The sequence below is a fragment of the Carcharodon carcharias genome, chromosome 22, assembly GCF_017639515.1.
Source record: "Carcharodon carcharias isolate sCarCar2 chromosome 22, sCarCar2.pri, whole genome shotgun sequence".
Lineage (NCBI taxonomy): Eukaryota > Metazoa > Chordata > Chondrichthyes > Lamniformes > Lamnidae > Carcharodon > Carcharodon carcharias.
In genome coordinates this window covers 17,774,257-17,793,318 of record NC_054488.1, presented here as the reverse complement: position 1 = coordinate 17,793,318, position 19,062 = coordinate 17,774,257, and the positions used below count along the sequence as shown (strand labels likewise).

The window sequence follows — 19,062 nt, the reverse complement described above, 5'->3', positions numbered from 1 at the left end:
AATTAGATTTCAAATGTATTATTGCAGCAAACTTCCTATAGTATCTTAAGTTGTTTTGAAGATGTAGTTTTCAGATTGGACTGTTGTTTCTTTACAAACTAGTGATACAAATCAGGTAGAGATCACACGTGGAATACTGTGTATAGCTTTGGTCTCCTTACCTAAGGAAGGCTATACTTGTCTTAGCGGGAGTGCAACAAAGATTCACTGGACTGATTCCTGGGATGAGGTGTGACTGTTCTGAGGTGAGACTGAGTAAAGTAGGTTCATATTCTCTAGAGCTTAGAAGAATGAGAGATGACCTTTCTAAACTTGAGGTCAGCCAAAACTCTGCTGCCTGTGTTTTAACTCATAGCAAGTTCTGTTCCCTTATCACTCCTGTGCTTGCTGACCTACATTGTCTCTGGACAAACATCTTGATTTTAAAATTCTGATCCTTGATTTCAAGTCCCTCCATGGCCTTGCCTCTCCCTATCTTTGTTATCACCTCCAACACTACAACTGCCTTGCGTTATCTGTGCTCCTCTGATTCTGACTCTTGTGCATTCCCAATTATAACTGTTCCACTATTGGTGGCCGTGCCTCAAGTTGCCTAGGTCCCAAGCTCTGGAATTCCCTCCCACTTCTCCACTTCTCTACTTCGCTTTCATCCTTTAAGGCATTTCTTAAAGCCCACTGCTTTGACCAAGCTTACCTAATATTTCCTTATGTGATTCAGTGTCATACTTAGTTTTATAATGCTCCTGTGAAGTGCCTTGGCACATTTCATTACGTGATCTCAATGAAATACATAAAATACTTAAGCAGCTTGACAGGATAGATGCTGGGAGAATTTTTCCCTTGGCTGATGAGTCTAGAACAAAGGGTCCTAGTCTCAGAATAAGGGGGTGGCCATTTAAAGCCAAGATGAGGAAAAATTTCTTCAGTGCATTGTGAACTTGCATTCTCCACTTCAGAGATCTGTGAATGCTCAGTCATCGAATATATTAAAGTCAAAGATCGACAGATTTTTGGATACTTAGGGAATCAAAGGGTATAGGGATAGTGTTGGAGTGTATAGCTGAGGTAGAAGATCAGCCAGAATCCAACTGAAATGCGGAACAGGCTCATGGGGCTGAACGGCCATCTTTTGTCCTATTTCTTATGTCCTTGCTCGTATTTGACACCCAGGTGAAAATACCACCTGGCTCCTCTGCCTATCCTCTCTTCCAAAAAAGTTTACTGCCTTTCCTAAAGGTTCCCTTTAATAACCTGAAATAAATCTCAACAACGCCTCACACCCATAAAAATAAATAATTCTCTCTGTATCATTAATTTAAATTTAAGCGTATTATTCATTCATGACAGAAGCAAGATATTTAATATAACATGAATAAAAGCTTTGTTGACTCACTTTTAATTGACGGAAATTTGAATACTGAGAGTAAGGATAAGTGGCTCATTTTCAGGTTGGCAAATGGTAACTAGTGCTGGGGCCTCAACTCTTTACAATCTATATTAATGACTTGGATGAAGGGACCAAATGTATGGTGGCTAAATTTGCTGATGTCACAGGTAGTTGTCTAGAGGACATAAAGAGTCTGCGAAGGGATTTAGATACGTTAAATGAGTGGGCAAAAATTTGGCAGAATGTAAGGAAATGTGAACTTGTTCATTTTGGCAGGTAGAAAAGCAGTATACTATTTAAATGGAGAGAGACTGCAGAACTCAATGGTAGGGAGAGAAGTATTGCTGCAGCTGGTACAGAGACTTAGTTAGACTGCATCTATAATAACGTGTAGAGTTTGGTCTCCTTACTTAAGAAATGATATAATTGCATTAGAGACGGTTCAGAGAAGGTTCACTTGGCTGATTCCTGGGATGAAGGGATTATTTTAGGAGGAAAGCTTGAGCAGCATGGGCCTATACCCATTGGAGCTGAGAAGAATGAGAGGTGATCTTATTGAAACATATAAGATCCTGAGGGAATTTGACACGCTGGATGCTGAGAGGATGTTTCCCCTTGTAGGGGAGTCTAGAACTAGAGGACACAGTTTAAAAATTAGGGGTCTCTCATTTAAGACCAAAATTAGGAGAATTTTTTTCTCTAGGGGTAGGTAGTCTGTGGAATTCTCCTCCCTAGAGAGCAGTAGAGGATGGGTCATTGAATATATTCAAGGCTGAGTTAGATAGATTTTTGATTAACAAGTGAATCAAGGGTTATTATGGGGGATGAACAGGAAAGTGGGAGTTGAGGTCACAATCAAATCACCCATGATCTTACTGAATGACGGAGCAGGTTTGAGGATCCGAATGGCTGACTCCTGCTCCTAATTCTTGTGTCTGAAGTTCTCAAACACACCCATCTGGTATAGTGGGTATAGTGATAAAATAACTGGAGAAGTTAATCTAGCTACATGTTAAATAATAGTGTGCTCATTAGTGGCAGTAGCACAGCTTCTCCAGTGAGTGGTACCAGATCACAACTAAATAAGATATACTTTTGCACTCCAGTGGCCGGGAATCAGTACTGCAGGTGCTTGGCCACTTGCTGACTTTGCATTCCTGAGATTTTAAAAAAAGCACTTTTATTTTCTGTTTTATCAATAGAATAGTGTTTTCACGATGCTACCAGAAGCTGCAATGTGTTGGCCCAGCAGTCAGCATACTTAGAATGTGTAGAATTGATCTCCTCTGCAGAATAGCTACAGGAAGAGATCTGCAAGCACCTTTGGGACTGATCCTCTAGAATAGTTCAAACTGTTTTTAGGGATGGAGGAAGATGCTGAATTTTATAAGCATCGTCATTTTTGCATGGGTCTATTTCCCACTTGTTGCATCAAATCCAGCATTAAACACATGTGGGATGCTGGAAAAGATCCATCTGCTCTGCTCCTACAACCTTTAGGAAGAAAAGAAAGAATAAGAATGATTATAGAATCATAGAATGGTTGCAGCACAAAGAGGTCACTCAGCCCAATGTGTACATGCTGGTTCTGAAACAAGTGAGGCACTATTTGTAGAGTAAAGGGTTAACATCAGAAGCATACATGATACTGATGTAATAATAATGTCTGAGACTGAGACATGTCACATGACTGAGAGGTGAAAAAGATCTGGAAGGAGGAGAAGCTCCAACCTCATGTAGCAGTCCAAATGTGTAAATACTTGCTGTAAATAAAGAGATTTGAGAAAATGCAGACTCAAGCAGCATATTTTGGGAGAACACACAATCCCCAAAACCCCCGTATAGACCCCGACCACACAACAAAATATTATTAAAGTCAAAAGAGTCAAACAGAGGAAATGAGAACATTTAGAATAGACCAAACTGTCATCAAATTTAAACTTTCCCCCAAATTTCTTGTGTTATGGATTACCCAAGGACCCCATTTGTGCATCTAACAACATTGCTATTGTATTCGGGAATAGGAAGGGCCCTGCAAATTATGCGTGAACACTAGCGATAAAAATGTTGCTATTGCCCATTTTTTTATTCTTTCTTGCAATGTGGGTGTCATTGGTAAGGTCAGTATTTGTTGCCATCTCTAATTGCCCTTGAACTGAGTGGCTATTAGGCCATTTCAGAGGGCAGTTAAGAGTCAACCAATTGCTGTGGGTCTAAGTAAGGATGACAGATTTCTTTCCCTAAAAGAAGGAATGTCCACTCAAGTGGATTAGTGAACCGGATGGGTTCTTACAATAATCAATGATTGCTGATGTATTAATTGAATTCAAATTCCACCAGCTGCAGTGGTGGGATTTGAACTTGTGTCCCCAAGGCCATTGGATTACTAGTCTAGTGACATTACCACTACACCCCTATATATATTACCATTGTTCTTACTACAGTCTGTAACTCTCTGCACTGCTCCAGATTAAGATTGCCTCCTATCTGACATGTCATTGATTTTAAATGCCACTATGAAACCCTCACTGCTTTATTCAGGTGTAGATCAGTCCCCTGGTCATTAACTACCCACCAGGCTAACCTCGCACAAAACTTCAGAAACAATCTCGCTGAGTCTACAGTAATGAGAAAACCTGCAGAAGAAAACTCTTAAAATAATCATTTGGAAAGGTTGTGCAAAAGATTGACATCGGCCCTTAAACTTTCGGAAGAATTCCTAAACTACCTTATTCTCAATCTGACATTTGTAAAAGGGTTTGTTGCAGTATGACAGAAATCTTAATAGGGCCTGCCACCTTGAAATACCTACTTCCACAAGCTCCTGTGCTGTGTCAGCTCAATGCACTGTAGCTTCAAGCTATGATATTAGTCATAGATCAAATGTTAGATTCTTCCCTTTCTGCAGATGAAGATCAGCCCATGCAAAAGCCTCTCCAAAATAGCTTCTATGAATTGACCTATTAGAAACTTTCTTTCACATTAGAATTCTGTAACAAATAGCCCAAAAAGGAAATAAATGGCAAAATGACACTGAAAGAAGTACAATGAAAATCAGTGCAGCCTGAAGGACAAGCCACTCAAAGTACCCTGGCCTGGGGTTTCCTGCATTCTGGCAGCCACATACATGCTTAATGGGATGTAAAGCAAATACACGGCCTATAAGATTATGGACAAATGGGTAAGTAATTTACCTGCATAATTATAATACACTGCCATTTCCTCAATCTGTTACGATCATTTATCAACCCCTCTGCCCAAACAGTCCTCTACTTATAATAGCCCCGTCTCCAAGATACATTATGTGCAAATGTCCAATTGCACTTGTTCGGGGAGTACCTTCATATTGTGACCAGATTTTCTGGCACAGAAACCTGCAATCTCCTGAAGCAGGTGCAGATTCAGTTGCTCCACCAAGCACTGAAGGAATTCTCATCCCATTAGTGCACACCCCCATTTTCCAGCCCTTTTTGAGAAATAATAAATGGTTCTTTATCTGGTTGTAACCTGCTTACTGCTGTAATGGAAGAGGAGATAGAGAAGCAGAGGCAGGAGGCCCAGAGATTGAAGCATCAACAGCATGGACAGCATTCCATACACAAGGCTCATGAATAGGAATGAGTGGAAGGATGGATTCTTGGTGGTGAGGCTTACCTCTTGCTGCTGTGACTGATGATGACTTTTAGCGCCCCACAGACCAAAGCAGAGCAAAGACACAACCAAATATATGCATCCACCAAGCACTATCAGGCTGATGAACTGCTGCTTCAGGTGCTTAGATAGGTCTGGGGTTGTCCTGCAATGGCTCACCAGAGAAGGTAACGAAGATAGTCTTGACAGCTTGTCTGGATCTTGACGTACTGGGGGTGAGGTGGGGAAGGGGTCGATGGTGGGAAGCCAATTAAAGCAGACGATCCTGGACTGTGGGAGCCAGTGCCAAGGAATGTCAAGTGTTCACAGGAGGCATCTCCTCAAGAACAAGGGCTGTCAGAGGCAGCTGAGGCACTGGCTTTTATGCAATGAGCTCTGCCCACAGAGGTCACAACCAGGAGAGTCAGACACAGTTCTCTTAGATCCCAAATTGACTTTTTATAAAAGATGTTACATATGATTAGTGAACTGATTAGTGAACTTGAAATGCAATTTTTTTCCAAATAATTACAAATGTTTGATAAATAAGGTAAATGCTAATAATTTCAATTATCCCTTATAGGAAATCCAAAAACTAGGCTCTAAGAAACATATTTCAATTATATTTCAATTACAAAGTGTTTGGTGGAAATGCTAAACACCTTTTAGAAAGTCGAACAATTATGCATAACATAAAAGAAAACTTTAAAATGAACATTAATCAATGTTAGAAACTGTTGGAAACCCGAGATAAACTAATGAAAACTTCAACAAATGTTACAGCTTTGGCAAATTTAGACAAATATCTAGCCTCTTTGAGTCATTTTTTTTTTTTACTTAGCAGCTGTAACAATTCAAAAACAAGGCAGTCATCAATAAAGCAGGATGTGACAGTGATGGTCACAATTTTCCAATCAGGCAGCCTTCCCAATAAAAGAGAAAGAGAAATTCTCCTACTTTCTTTCAAGGCTTGCTTTGAATCCTCTAGCTTCACTCCAGAAGAAAGACAACCCCCCATTTTTATAACCTGCCACCCGTTGGTTATGTTCCAACTATGTTCAAACCACAGTGGTTACTTGTCCTGATTTACAGCCATTTTATGTTTGAGTTTAACTTAACACTGGCAGAATGGGCATAGTTTTGGGTGGAACTTCTGGGTTGTGGCTCTGTAGAATACCTCAAGCCCCTGGAGGGTAATATTATTTATTATAAGTGATGACAGAAAATTGGAGAGGCATAAATAAAAGGATAAAACAAAACAAAAAGAATACAGGACAAACAGAAAGAGGCAGAAAAGGAACGGCAAAAGAGTGGCAAATAAGCAGCGATTCAATTAGTGGAAGAAAGAGAGACATTGTTTAATTTTGAATGTGAGCATTAGATAACTTCATTAGATATATTAATTAAGTTAGTTCCTTTTCAATCAATCTGATTGATATTCTGAATAAATATCGCATCCGATTGCTCAGTAAGAATCATGCAATCCACCCATTGAATAAAATGTCTACTCTTCCATTAATGTGATTTGTCCATGGGAACAATGTTTCCGGTTAGGTAGCATTTTTGCAATAATTTGTTTTTTTTCTCTTCCAGCAATGTCAACTTAACCATATCACATACACAGGAGATTACTAAGGCTGGACTCAGTTGGCAGCACTCTTGTCTCTGGTCAGAAAGCTGTAATTTTGTTACGATCTCTGTGGAGGCTGATAACTTTTAAAAAGAAATTTGTCTTCCAGTTAACAGCTGAACAAAATATCACATTAAGGTTTCATGTTTTAAAACTTTTACTGTATCAAATGACTAAAAACAATATTGACTAAACACTATTTTCTTTTATCGGAAACTTATTCATTAATCATAAATCGTTCCTTTTTACTCATCACACACACACTCTCCAAGGAATTATCGTTCTTATCTCAAACATTTCACAGGTACTCCCAGCTTCCAATTGGTTGGTTCCTTTTCACTTTCCCAGCTGGGTAACTTCAAATTCCAGAATTATCTCTCATTGTGAGGGTTACACTGTAGACTTCTTCCTCTAGCTTTATGCTAGGCAAGTCTTCCAGCCTCCTTCAACTCCTTCTCATGAACTCAGTTTTTAATCTGACCGTAAACTCCCACCCGCGTTCTGCATGATGAACGGTAGAGTCAGCGTTTCTCCACATATGGTGCAGGCCTAGGTGATCCTATCTATTGCTCTTTACTTCTCAGTTGACTACAGACCACTCAAGGCAAATCTGCAACTGCTGTCTGACTGTGATATCCCTGGGATCAAAGGGAAGCCTTTAACTTAACACCTTTCCAGGACTTTGGAAGATTCTGGGTCTACTCATTGTGGATTTAGAAACTGCTGTTTGTGGCCCCAAGAGTAAATACCTTCCACCTACCTAGTAATAAAACAATCTGGGTCTTCCTCAGATCTTCAACAATTAAAGCACCAGGCTTACTGTCAGGCAAACTGCAACACTGGTCAGAAAACCCCCATCGTCTACCCTATATTTAAAGCTACAGTTCCAAAATACAATAATTTTAGAAATCAAAAGGTACAATCCTAAAACATAACAATCTTGCAAACCTCTCACAAGTGTAAAAGGTTCAAGTCCCACTCCTGACACTTGAGCACAAAATCTAGGCTGACCCTACAGTGTAGTACTGAGGGATTGCTGCGCTGTCGGAGATATCATCTTTTGGATGAGACATTAAACTGAGGCTTCATCTGCTGTCTCAGGTGGATGTAAAAATCTCACAGCTCCCTTTAAAGAGTAGGGGTGTGCTCCCTCAACCAACATCACTACAACAGATTATATAGTCATTATCTCATTGCTATTTGTGGGACCTTGAATTGGCTGCTGTGTTTCGTTGCATTAATTCAAAGTGTAAAACACTTTGGGAAGTCCTAAGGTTGTGAAAGGTATTCTATAAATGCAAGTCATTCATTCTCCTTCTCCATCAGGAGCCATGCCGAAAGGGCGTTGGTGACCATGGACTTCCATTACATTGGTCCATGTTTATGCTTGGCAAAGTACTGCAGTTGCCTTCTGCAGTGTGGCTGACCAGGAAAGTCTCCTACTCTTTACTACCTGCCTTCAGGCGTACTGGAAGGATTTATAGGCTGATACTCAACCTGTTTGGCTGCATTATTAATGTAAGTTCCATGGCTATCAAATCCGGAAGTGGAATTTGAAACCCAGAGGTAGGGGCACTATTACTGCACCTTAAATCCCCCTCATTCATATTAGAAAAGCTAATTATTTATTCATAATTCTGTGTAGAAGCAGTTTGGGATTATTATAAAGACAGTCATGATTCAACTTCCTGCAACAATATAAGCATTTTGGTGAAAAATAATCTTATATTGATGAATGGTGTACAAAGTTATTTTTGTATTATGAAAATATGCACGTCAAATTTTTTTTAACAACTCTCCTGTGAAGCGCCTTGGAACGTTTGACTATATTAAAGCCTATATAAATATAAACCTGCGTGTTAAGTGACTATATAAATTGTTTCTCCATGTGAAGATTTTATGATTTCTAGGAGCACTAATAAGAAAAAACATTAGAAATTCAGTCTATTGCCCCCATTCTACAACATGAAAATAAATGTAGTATTATTGCATTGTAATCAAAAAGTAAATCCTTAAACTTAATGACTAACAAAATAAATTGTTATTAAAGATATTCCTTTTGCAGCAATACACTGTAATCCTATAAAGCAAAATATTACACACGTTATAGGTTTACACTAATATACTCTAACTTGATACTGATTTTTTTAATGTCAATATAAACACATAGTTATTGCAATTTGCAAAAACTACATTACCTCAGGCGATTTTCCTCATTTATGTTTAATGGGCTATCATTTTCCAAATGGATTTGCATTAAAAATATTAAGGTACTACACTAATTAATATTTTAAATGGTACTTAAGTTGTATGGTCATTTTTGGAATAATTTCAGTTCTGTATTTACTCCCTAATGACATATGCAGGATTGAGCAGAACCCATTGTTGAGCTTTATGCTCTTAATTTTTCTTTTAGCATTACACTAATTTGTGGATAAATCACGGCCTTTGCCAGTTTTATGCTTGATGGGTGTATGTGTGATACACCACAGGGGCTCCTTAATAACTCAAGTGTTTTTGCTTGAGTGAAGTCCTGAAGAAATTATTATATTATAAGCAAATTATCCAGTGCTACTGATCCCTGGTTATCCTCATCACCAGTTACAAATTGCCAGCCGTTGGCAGTTTTGAGTCTGACTGTATATATACACTTTGTGCTTCAGTCTTGCTTTGTCAACGTTGAATATCAGTTTACATTCTCTTAGGGTCAGCATCAGCTTTGTCTTCCACAAGCAGATTCCACATCTCTAGCAAAAACCCAGCTCTTTGACTATGGATTTTAAATGTACGCCGCCTTGTCCTACCCTTCCTATCCATCTCAAATAACTATTCAATGGAACTGAATCCAACTCCTTCATCAATTTAAACACCTCAGTTATATATCATGTAAACCTTTCTTAAACAGTCCTAACCTTGGCGCTTTTCCTGATAACTAAGAGCCCCAAGAACGAGGTATTATCCTGGTCAATAATAATATACAAAATAAAAACAGAAAATGCTGGAAAAACTCAGCAGGTCTGGCAGCATCTGTTGAGAGAGAAACATAGTTAATGTTTCAAGTCTGTATGACTCTTCTTCAGAGCTAAGGAGAAGTAGAAATGTGAAGGAATTTATACTGTTTAAGGTGGGGTGGAGCAGGTGAAGCAAGATAAAGGGGCTAAAGAGAGATTGACCAAGATGTTGTGGACACAAGACAATGCTTGGATTCATGCAAGACAGGTTTAGAGCCAGTATGAAGTGAGTTTATTTGAAGGAGGGTTGGGATTGAGTTTAGTTAAGGAGTTGAAGGAGGTGGTGGTTTAGAGCTAGGTTTGGGCAGGGATTAGGTTTTGAGTGGAGGATAGAGGCTGTTTTCTCAGGCTGAGGTTAGCATAGGGTAATGTTGAGGTTGGGTTTAGGGTAACATTATTTGGAGCAGGCTTAGCGTTAAAGTAGGTGACTTTATTTTGGAGGAGGGTGGTTAAAGTTTGGGTTTCTTGGAGGATGAAAGTTCTCTGCGTTTTGGATATAAGGGTAGTTTTGGAATTAGTGGTCAAAGTTAGGCAAGGGGGAAATCATTTGCAAGAGGAGGGGTGGTTGTGGGTTGAGGTGGAATTGGGTTTTAGAGGGAGGCTCTGTGCTTGGACTGATGTTCAGAGAGTCTTGAATTTAGGGCTTTAAATTAGATTAGGGTGACTTAGTTGGGTTCAGGGATGGAGGAGGAAGGTTCTGTGGCAAAGCCACTGTTAGAGTCAGATTTAACAATTAAAGAGTTGGCATTGGTGACTTTGTCCGTAGAAATGGGGTGGGTGGTGGAAGGAGGTTTAAGGTTAGATTTTGGTTGGGATTCAGGTGGAGGAGGGAGACTCTGTGCCAGTCCAATGTTATTATAGGGTGGGAGTTATGGATTATAGTTTAGGGTAACTTTATTTGTAGGAGGAGGAGATTTAATGTTAGACTGAGTTTGGGTTGCAAATCATTGGGGTTGGAGTTAGGTTTCGGATTGGGTTAAGGAAGTAAGATTTGTGGTTAAATGATGCATTTTACAATCTCTGAATGTCCCAAAGTGCAGTCGCTACTGTAATGTAGGAAGCACAGCAACTGATTTATCCACAGCAAGGTCCCTTATACAACAATGGGTTAGATTAGATATTCATTTTTGTGTTGTTGGTTAAGGAATACATTTTGACCAGACACCAGGAGACAACTCCCCCACTCATCAAAATAATGCTATGCGATCTTTTACATCCACCTGATCGTGGATGTGGCCTCAGTTTGATTTTCATTCAAGAAACAACACTTCCAATACTGTTGCACTCCCTCAGTATTACACTGAGAGGGTTAGCCTAGATTTTGTGCTCAACTCTGGAGAGGGGTGTGAACATTTCTCACTCAGAGGCGAGACTGCTACCTTAGCTAAGGCAACCTAATAATCTTGGATGTGCATGATATGGTTAAATTGACAATGCCAACAGAGGAAGAACCAAATCATTGTAAAATGCTACTCAATTCGACACATGGGACACATTGTTTCCACGGACAAGATTTGTGCTCAAGTATCTGGATTGGACGTGAACCTATGACTCGTGATTCCAAGGTAAAAGTGCTACCAATTGACCCAGATACTGGGATTCGATGAAATTGGGGCTAGGTTTTTGGTAACCCCCCCGCCCCCCCCCCAACACTTAGAAATTCATCCTCCTGAGAACTGACAGCCGAAGGAAAGCCAAGATCCTTGTTTATAATTGACTTGCATGTAATTGTGCAGATAAAAGTTAAGGAAATTGGCATTAAATAGGGATGAATTTCTGGTGTTGATGTGTTTCTAAATAACTCTGTTGCATAGACAAAGTTTGATTATATAAAAGCAAAATACTGCGGATGTTAGAAATCTGAAACAAAAAGAGAAAATGTTAGAAAAATTCAGCAGGTCTAACAGCATCTGTGGAGAGAAAAAAAAGTTAACGTTTCGAGTCCATATGGCTTTTCTTCAGAAAAGTCATACAGACTCAAAACATTAACAAAGTTTGGTTATATCTTGAGTTGGGTTTACAGACTGAGTTGAGGTTTGGATTATGATTGAGTTTGAAGGTTGGGTCCAGTTTGTGGTTGGAGTTGGGTTCAAGGTTAGGGTTGAGTTTTAAGGTTGGAGTTGGATTTCAGTTTTGGATTAGGGTTGAGTTTGAGGTTAGAATTGGATTTCATTTTTGGATTAGGGTTGAGTTTGAGGTTAGAGTTGGATTTCAGTTTTGGATTAGGGTTGAGTTTGAGGTTAGAGTTGGATTTCAGTTTTGGATTAGGGTTGAGTTTGAGGTTAGAGTTGGATTTCAGTTTTGGATTAGGGTTGAGTTTGAGGTTAGAGTTGGATTTCAGTTTTGGATTAGGGTTGAGTTTGAGGTTAGAGTTGGATTTCAGTTTTGGATTAGGGTTGAGTTTGAGGTTAGAGTTGGATTTCAGTTTTGGATTAGGGTTGAGTTTGAGGTTAGAGTTGGATTTCAGTTTTGGATTAGGGTTGAGTTTGAGGTTAGAGTTGGATTTCAGTTTTGGATTAGGATTGAGTTTGAGGTTAGAGTTGGATTTCAGTTTTGGATTAGGGTTGAGTTTGAGGTCAGAGTTGGATTTCAGTTTTGGATTAGGGTTGAGTTTGAGGTTAGAGTTGGATTTCAGTTTTGGATTAGGGTTGAGTTTGAGGTTAGAGTTGGATTTCAGTTTTGGATTAGGGTTGAGTTTGAGGTTAGAGTTGGATTTCAGTTTTGGATTAGGGTTGAGTTTGAGGTTAGAGTTGGATTTCAGTTTTGGATTAGGGTTGAGTTTGAGGTTAGAGTTGGGATTCAGTTTTGGATTAGGGTTGAGTTTGAGGTTAGAGTTGGATTTCAGTTTTGGATTAGGGTTGAGTTTGAGGTTAGAGTTGGATTTCAGTTTTGGATTAGGGTTGAGTTTGAGGTTAGAATTGGATTTCAGTTTTGGATTAGGGTTGAGTTTGAGGTTAGAGTTGGATTTCAGTTTTGGATTATGGTTGAGTTTGAGGTTAGGGTTGGATTTCAGTTTTGGATTAGGATTGAGTTTGAGGTTAGAGTTGGATTTCAGTTTTGGATTAGGGTTGAGTTTGAGGTTAGAGTTGGATTTCAGTTTTGGATTAGGGTTGAGTTTGGGGTTAGAGTTGGATTTCAGTTTTGGATTAGGGTTGAGTTTGAGGTCAGAGTTGGATTTCAGCTTTGGGTTCAGTCTGAGGGTTGGAGTTGCATTTCAGTTTTGGGTTGAGTTCAGTTTGAGGTTTGGTTTAGGATGCACTCCCACGGGGGGCGCCACATTCGGACCCATTGCTCCTCGCGCGGTGGAAAGTTCCAGACGGCCATGACTCGGAAGGTTGTTGCTAACCTGTTGAAGGTGATGTTACCTAGAAAGAGTACGGCCCGCCCGGGAACCAGCTCCACTCACCCCTCCGCTCACCCAGCCGTCAAACACGATCGAGAAAAGTACCAGTTCTCAATTAAACTGGGCGGTAAGTACCCTGGGCTGGGGCAGCCTCCGATTCGAGGTCAAGCAAGAAGCCGGCGACTAGGCCGAGCTCCTCAGCAAATGTTTCTATCCTTCACCAGGGCCGCTGGATTGTACCCGGGCCACTGAATAAATCACAAAGCATCCACCGCGCAAACTCAGAGCCGGCCTCCTCTCCGGGAGCTGACGGTAAATGCGCACGCGCTTATTCTCACTATTTCAGACCTCCCACTTCACAAGTCTTGACCTTTTTCTCGGCTGCCATTCAGCCATTCATTGGGATGAATTTCGAGATATCGGTGGGTTTCTAAATAACGTATTTTTGTTGTGCAAACACTTTCCTCTCACTGCAGGCCATTGCAACGCAATTTAGGAATGGAACCAATCCCAGCAGTCCAGTGACTTATCACACCTTCATCACTTGACCATCATTAATGAGGACTGAAATGTTTGTGGATTCATCATATACTTCAGAAGCCATGGTTGGAAAGTATTAAGGGTTTCATGGACATTGATTCTGGAAGAATTACCTCCTGGTAATTCCTTCAACTTCAAGTCTTAAGTGCACGACAGCAAATCTGGAGAGGGGTGCCCCCTGAAAGATGTGATGGGAGCTCAGGACAAGTTTCCATATCAAGAGGTGCTGCCAGGTGTACAAGACTGCAGATTGTAAACCACAGCCATCAAAGTACCTGCATAAAAGAAGGTATTGGGGAGTGCCAGATGATTTGGGTTGTCTACCAGTGAGTGCAGTAAGTATCTTCCCTCCTACGTTATGCTTTCCCTTGTACTTTGAGGGCTTTGAAGGTCAAATTATGAGGATAGGTTGCAGAAGCTTGGCTTGTATTCCTTTGAACATATGATTGAGAGACGATCTGATCGAGGTATTTAAAATGTTAAAAGGAATCAATAGGATAAGTACAGAGTAAATATTTCTGCTGATGGTGGAAGGGGAAACTAAGTTTGTTTCATGATCTTAAAATTAGATCTAGGTTATTTAGGAATTAAATCAGGAAACACTTTTCTCATAAAAGGATGTGAAAGGGAGGCAGATGCATGATTCTGACTGCAGTGGAACCTGACTGAAAGGAATGAGAAACATGGACAGTTTGTTAATTATGTTACTCCCTTCCAGTACAGAGCAGTGCTTCAATAAAATGGGGAGAGCACCTTGAGTTTCCTTTTGAGGGCCTCTGTTTGTGGACCCAAGCCATGAGCTGTGGACCATAGGAGTAGACAATGAAAGATCCCACTATTTAAAGAGTCCCCTCCCCTCTGCCTGGTAAATATTAACCATCAACCAACACCTAGAACACACAGTACCTATGACATTACCTAGATGAGTGCAGTTCCAACAACACTCAGGAAGCTCGACACCATCCAGGGCCTGCTTGATTGGTACCCCATCCACCACCATCAACATTCACTCCCTCCACCACTGATGCACAGTAGCAGCAGTGTGTACCAACTACAAGATGCACTGCAGCAGCTCACCAAGGCACCTTCGACAGCACCTTCCAAACCCACGCCCGCTACCATCTAGATAGACAAGGGCAGCAGATGCATAGGAACACTACCACCTGCAAGTTTCCCTCCAAGCCACTTGCCACCCTGACTTGGAAATATATCGCTGTTCCTTCACTGTCACTGGGTCAAAATCCTGGAACTTCCTTCCCAACAGCACTGTGAGTGAACCTCACCACATGGATTACAGCAGTTTAGCAGAAGGCATTTCTTGAGGGCAATTAGGGATGGGCAACAAATGCTGCACTTGCCAGCAATGTCCACATCCCATGAATGGATTAAACAAAAATTAACACTCAGCAACAGCAATGTTTCCTGTATTACATTTTAAAGGGCTACAGGAATAGAGATTTCTGGGGGTTCACATACACAAAAGCTTTGAAGGACAAGTTGGGAAGCAGTTTTTAAAAAAAAGCATTTGGGATATTTGACTTTATTAATAGATGCTTAGAGTAGAAAAGTAAGAAAGTTATACTAACCCTTTGTAATTCACTGTTTTGGCCTTAGTCTGGGATGTTGTGTTTAATTCTGAATGCTACACTTTAGAAAGAATGTCAAGGCCTTTGAAAGGGTATCAAGGAGATTGACAGGGATGATATCATGGAAATGCTGGAAAGTGGGATTAGGCTGGTGGTTTGTTTTCAGCTGGCGCAGACATGATGGGCCAAGTGGCCTCTTTCTGTGTTGTAAACTTTCAATGATTCCATGATAGTGGAAATATGGAATTCTTTCTTCAACAACCCCCCCACACCCCCGTCACCCCACCACCACCTACCAAAAGGCTGTAGATGTGGGGTCATCTATTTTTGATATTTAAGGAATATGGATGGGGTTGATGTACATGCCGGCCATGCTCTAATTGAACGGCAGAACAGCCACGAGAGGCTGAACAACCTATTGGTGCTTAAGTATAGTCAGGCAAGAGTGGAGTCCTGACTCTCTACAGAAATGACCAATGTTACGGTGCTTATCAATAAATGATACTGTGGACTCTAACATAACTGCCCCTCCAGCAACTCAGTGTTTGTTCTTGTGTTCTCTCCACAGAAGATTCTGAACCGTCCATGCTACAGAACACCACTGCACCAGAAGTTGCTCAAAAGCTGCCTCCACTATACTATACCAGACCAAGACACCTGCAAAAGGAATGTTTCCATTGTATTGCAATTACCAGTGCACACAGAGTTTCGGCACAGCAGGCTCCAGACTAATACTTCACTCTTTTGCCAATATAATGTGCCACTCAAGCTCTTAACGTAGTACAGAACAATGTCACAAGGCTGATCCAGGGGAAGGAGATATAATGAAGGGAAATACTCAATTAAAAACAAAGTGCTGTAAAAACTCAGCAGGACTGGCAGCAGATGTGGAAAGAGAAACAGAGTTTATGTTTCAGGTTGGATGACCTTTCGTCAGAATGGGTTGGACCTGAAGGAACTGAGTGCAGCCAGTTCAGAGGGAAACAGCTTAGAGTGCATGAAGGGAGCAGAGAAATTGAGATGGTTGATGAGACCTGTCCATGCTTTGATGAGACCTGTCCATGCCATCAGCTCTCAAAGAAATGATCGAGGGGATAAGAGGCCAGAGGGAGGGGTCCACGTGGAGTGAGAATACTGAAAATGGGTAACAGTGTCCACTGTGTGGTGGGAGAAGACTCCTGACCAAAAAAGTGGGCATGGAAGCAAAGGTGACTGAAGAAAAACTCAACGTCACAGTGAGCTCTGTTCATTGCAGTGGGGGAGTACAGCAATAGAGCTGACCTCTTTGCTAAGGATAGGTAGTTCAAGTTCAGAAAGGAGAAGTTGGAATCAATACCTGCCAAGAGATGAGAGTAGAAGGAGGGAGGGCATCAGTAGCAAGTGAGAGGGAAGAAAGATCTGGATGGGTGGTAGTAACCTTAAGTTGTGGGAGCTTGTGATCCTTAACACCAGAAAGGCAGAACAAATGTTTTTTAAGGTGTCTGTGTTATGATCTCATTGAGACTAGTAACTTATTTTAAAAAGAAGAAATCTGGAATTCTAGCTATTTACTGAAAGAATTAAGCCACAAGATTCCACAGTTTAAAACAAAATAATTTTTACTATACAAGAGTCAAACAAAGCAAACACCTATTACTAATTGGGTAACCACATATACTCTAAATGACTGAACATAAATATGAGTTGACAAGAAAATTGTGGTTGATTGTAAACTATAAATTACACAGTAATTGGCAGATACAACTAAGACAGATCTTTCAAATTGGTTCGGCAGTCCACTCAGCATAAAATGCCATGAATTTCAGTCACAAGGCCATTCCAAACCTTGTCTTCCTCACAAAGGATTTCAGCTTCTCCTCTTCTAGGATTTAGCTTGAACCCCAGCCAACAGCAGCGCACAACTAACCCAAGTTCCATGGGCATGGTCTCTGCTAAAAATGGCACATGCTTGCAGAACCTTGTCAACTCTGCTTACAACGTCCTGGTTGGTGTAGATCCGCTAATGTTACCTTTAAGTAACAGAAGCAGCTGCAGCAACTGTATATTTGTCTATTCTCGGCTTCTGGATAGAGCTCCAACATCTTCAGCTTGTCGGTACTGCACCACTGGAATCGTCATCTGAGCTCTGATGGGTCTTGTCCTTTTATATGGTTTCAACCAATTTCAGTCTCCCCAGAAGTTTTGGTTTCCAATTTCAGTTTCAGTCTTAATGTTCTTAAACTGGAAGGGTCAATTTCCTTTTTCAGTTTACTTTTTTTAATTGGGGTCTGTCTCAGAAAATACAACCTTTGAAACCATGGATTCCATCACAGTTCCAACCCACTTTATGGGAAAAAAAGAGCTTTACTGTAGTAAAGTTTTCTTTACAACAGTTCTGAAATGTAGCAAGTTCTTTTCATCCTAAATATTTTAACAAATAGCTTATTACATACCGTACAAATAACCGTTTCATATTTTTCAATGACATGCATCCATACATATTTCCAAAACTATAACGGCTTAGCCAAAGCAAAAGTAAGTGTAACTTTTAGGATTAGCAGGATTCAAACATCATAGAATTATCATAACTCAAAGCCTGCTGTCACGACCGTGTAAAAGGCATTTCCTCAAAGTGGTTCATGAGCTAAGAATTAGTGTGTGTATGTAGCCCCCTTTTAATTTGTGAGTGATTCAATTTAAAAAAATAACCAGCAATAAAGCTTTAGGGCAGGATTTTCCACACCTGCCCGCTGCCGGGATCTTTTTGTCCAGCCGTAAGTCAATAGTCTTCTGGCTAGGGTGCTGCCTTGCCTGTGGCGGGACCCATCAGCGACGGGGCCGGACAATCCGGCCTTAGTCTTAAACAAGATAAAGGTTCGTTTAATACAAAACACTGCCTTAAGTTACTTAAGTAAAAGTAATAAAATTACCAACTAAATATGTACAAAGAGCAAATGCAAATAAGGATAAAGGCTATTTATAAAGATGAAATTCATTTCAGTTCTTTAAGATATAGTTGCAGGTGGTAGCTTGCAATTCAAGTGTTGGTTGTCTGGAGTGAAGGGGTGAAGTTCAAGAGTTGTGTTTAGCAGCTATGACGGCAGCTGTAGTCAACTTGTCACAGGTTGCCTGTGTTGGTGGACTCAGCAAGTCAGCAAGTTGTTGGGGGAGAGAGACGGTTTCTTGTTCCTCACTAGTTCTGTGGCTGTGACACCTGCAGATTGCCTGGACTCTTTCAGTAGAGCAGCAGTTGATTTCTGAATACCATCCTTTTTGCCCTCTTATCATTCCTAGAGGATTATGTCTCTCTCATTTCTTCCTGGGATTTTGCACAAAATGGCTGTTCTGAGCCAGACTTTACAGTTCAAAATTCAAAATTGTTGCTATCCCAAACTGTCAGATCATGCTTCTGTGTTAGGTATTGGATGTATGTAATATTCTATCCAAATTCCATTAACACCTCTGGGATTGACTAATTTCATTACTGGGGTTTCAGAAGAAGAATCAGAAAGGGTCCCTGAAATATTATTGAATATAAGATGGCATATTGATGAGGAAGTTGAAACCTCCTCAGAGACTAATGGATGACAAGTGGACAGGAGTCCGTCAAATTATTCTGACGGCATGTCATGTAGGAATAAGAAAGACTCAGACTAAATTAATTAAGCACTTTTATTGGCCAGGAATGCATGGAGGTGTGGTTGAATTCTGCAAGACGTGTCATGCGTCAACAATTTGGGAAGCCCCGGCCTTCAATTAAACCAGCTCCAATGATCCCAGTGCTTGCTTTTGATGAATCATTTAGTAGGGTTCTAGTGGATTGTATGGAACCCCGACCCAAAACCTAATAGCAATATCTTTTAACCATCATGGATTTGTCTACCTGATTCCCAGAGTTAATCCCATAAGAAAAACTACTGCAAAGGTGATAATTCAGTTTTTTTACACAGGTATGG

At 40.5% G+C, this 19,062-nt stretch overlaps 2 long non-coding RNA genes across 3 annotated transcripts in view; one reads left to right on the top strand and one right to left on the bottom strand.

Annotated features, from left to right (window-relative positions):
- The window catches only part of LOC121293699, a 31,508-nt gene extending 18,287 nt beyond the window's left edge, over positions 1-13,221 (bottom strand). For both annotated transcript variants that reach the window (XR_005946582.1, XR_005946581.1), the window contains exon 1: positions 13,005-13,221. This is a non-coding gene — a long non-coding RNA (uncharacterized LOC121293699). The remainder of the gene's footprint in view (positions 1-13,004) is intronic.
- A 262-nt stretch (positions 13,222-13,483) lies between these two features.
- On the top strand, positions 13,484-17,498 carry LOC121293872. Its single transcript, XR_005946626.1, has 2 exons — positions 13,484-13,876; positions 15,696-17,498. It is a non-coding gene; the product is annotated as an uncharacterized LOC121293872 (long non-coding RNA).
- Positions 17,499-19,062: the final 1,564 nt, after the last annotated feature.